We start from the raw sequence: 2,747 nt of genomic DNA, 5'->3' as shown, positions 1-2,747 counted from the left end.
GGGTTGTGTTGTCTTTATTATGAACGCTTGTTGTTTTCCCTGTTAGCTTATCAAGCGTATTTGCAAAACAACTTCCTGAATGAGGATCATTTGAAACTACCTTTATAAGAAATTGAAGATGTTTGTGTGCACGGATCGATTTCCCCCAAGAAAGCTGTTCTGCATCAATTTTTCAGAGAGATACGGTAGTATAATTGCGTTGGGTAAAAGCAGTTGAACCCTTTGCAGTCTTGCCACACTAAGGACAATGATGCACACCCAAACAGCCACATTAGCGCTCTCTATTCATTCTTTGCCATCTCTCAGTGCTGCTTTTAATCCCTTGCCCGCCTTTACAATCCTTATTCAGGAGTTAATTTTGCCTTTAAAATGTCACAATTCTATTTTATTTTTCATTTCAATATACATCCAATTGCTCGCCTTCCCTTAAATGTGTCTAGCTGCTTGTCTGATATGTGAGCGTGTCAGGTCATTGTGTCTCAGGGTTTGGCCACAGGGGACTGCTCCTCTCCGAATGAGACTCTCTGCTTTCAGTCATGCTGCTTTATGAGCTATGATAAATCTGTAGGAGCCTAGTTTGTGTCTTTCCTGCTCCTCTGCTCAGCTCTGTGCCAGAGGGAGCTGAGTGGAAAGCAGGCCTACTAGTGGCAGGCAGCTCCGCATTCTCATTACTGAGGGGCCAGCACAGCGCCAGGCTTCTCTCGGGACCGCTGACACTGAATATTTTTAGGCCTGTGTTGCAGCACAGCAGCTTTGCCACAATGGCCTCTTCGTGTGCAGTTTCTCAGCAACAATTGTCTGTTTTGAGGGTATTTTTTTTCATGCCCGCGTGTCACTCAGGTCTCAACAGTCACTTCAATTTACTGAAGGGGTGGACACACTACTTTGGAGGAGTGGCTCAACAAAAGTCTCATAGCAAAACAACTGTGATATCAAGTAAAGGATGCGGATCGAACTATACGAGCACTTTGGTTTCCTCGCCATATTTTCTCTCGCTCCGTCTTCTCTCACTTTCCTTCTTTGTTACTCTCCCCCAGAGGTTTGATGCTCAGTGGATGAGCCTGGCGCCTCGTTTCCATCGTCCTACACGCTATCTGCAGCAGAATCAATATTTGAGAACAATTTGCACTGCTCCCTGTTGGCTTATGTATGGCTATGCAGCTTCGCCTTCAGGTTTTAAAGACACAGATTGTGTCAGAACGATTTTGGCAATCGACCCGAAGGTCAAGGAAGTCTTCACCACACATACATTTAGAACATTTATACAGGGACGTAAGAACAGCAGCAGAAAGGATGCACATGCCTTACTATTTTGCCAGTTAAGTTAGAAAGATGAACAACACTTTTGTTGATTAGCCGATGGCATATCATATTAACTTATTTACCCTTGATAGGATGTGAATTCCAGGTACTGCAGTTTAAGTTATATATATAGTCCATATTGTATGCACTGCTTACCATTGCTATTTCCATGTGCTAAAAATAGAACTGCTTGAAATGCATCTGTGTATTATTTACTGAAACTGTTTGCTTTTATCTACATGGTTTGGTGTATGGTGTGACCCAGAGGCCTGAACCCACAGAGAAGAACATACAGCATGTTGAAAATGACTGCAGGATAACATGGTAATGAGAATGGATATTACAAAATCAGCAATACAAACAAAATCAAAGCGATACCGAGTTAGTGTTTGAAAGAAAGGACAGGGGATGATTATTTCAAGAAACTCTTTATATGCTAAGGTTCCCAAGAAGGCACTTGCATTCTTTCTTTTAACAGCTCCAGTAGTCTGTAAACATGTTCTTCCAATTTGTATCCAGGTAATGCTTGCCTTCGATGAAAAAGCCCATCTGACAGACAGCAGAGTCAACGCGCAATAACTTTCTGACATCAATCAACGGTAATTCACACAAAAAATCCCAGGAATTTTGGAAAATGGCTCGATTACAGTTTTTTTTCTCCCTTCCTGTCACGTGGTACATTTCTCAGATCTGAATAGAAATACTCCAAACTCTTTATTCAAACTTTATAACATTGTGTCATTTACCCACATCTAAAAATCGGTTTCTCGTTTCTTTGACGAATTTGAAAATTCTTTGGTGCATCTATGCATATGTTTCTGTACAAATCTCTACTTCTTACATGTGAAATTGCGACTGAGAGACTAACTTTATAGTTATCAGAAAATATTATTTTGTTTAATTTTTCCCTGCCAGTGCGTGTAATGACTTAACATCCTGATAGTCGTGTCAAATTAGTAAATTAAATAGCTAATATAAATTATTGGTTACATAAATACAATTTGAGAGCCGATAACCAGCATCCGCGTGTGGCTGTCTTCTATTACACTGAACCGAACAGATTTGTGGACAGGAAGACAGGGAGCCTCATTAAACCAATCTAAATCTAAACCTAATTTAATGGTACACAGACCTTTTATCATCACTCAATTCACTCCAGACCATAATTCAGTTGGCCCCATCATTCAATGTTCAAGTGCAACTACTGTAACGGAATAACAGCCATGCGAATCTATTCGCTTCTGCAAATTGTCGTCAGGTGAAAGTGTGAAGATTAATTGCATTAGCCACACTCTCTCACACTGTGTTAAATGTGACAAAAACACTACAACACAGAATAAAAATCAATGAAACTGAGCTCCAAAAAAGTGAAAACAATCAAAAGTGTCATTAACAGTCATTTGCAGGAGGCCTGCGAAAGGCTGATATTGATGGTAGAGTGAAAA

Source organism: Stigmatopora argus, chromosome 6 (genome assembly GCF_051989625.1).
Source record: "Stigmatopora argus isolate UIUO_Sarg chromosome 6, RoL_Sarg_1.0, whole genome shotgun sequence".
In the NCBI taxonomy this organism is placed as follows: domain Eukaryota; kingdom Metazoa; phylum Chordata; class Actinopteri; order Syngnathiformes; family Syngnathidae; genus Stigmatopora; species Stigmatopora argus.
Note: the sequence above shows the minus strand (reverse complement) of the source record.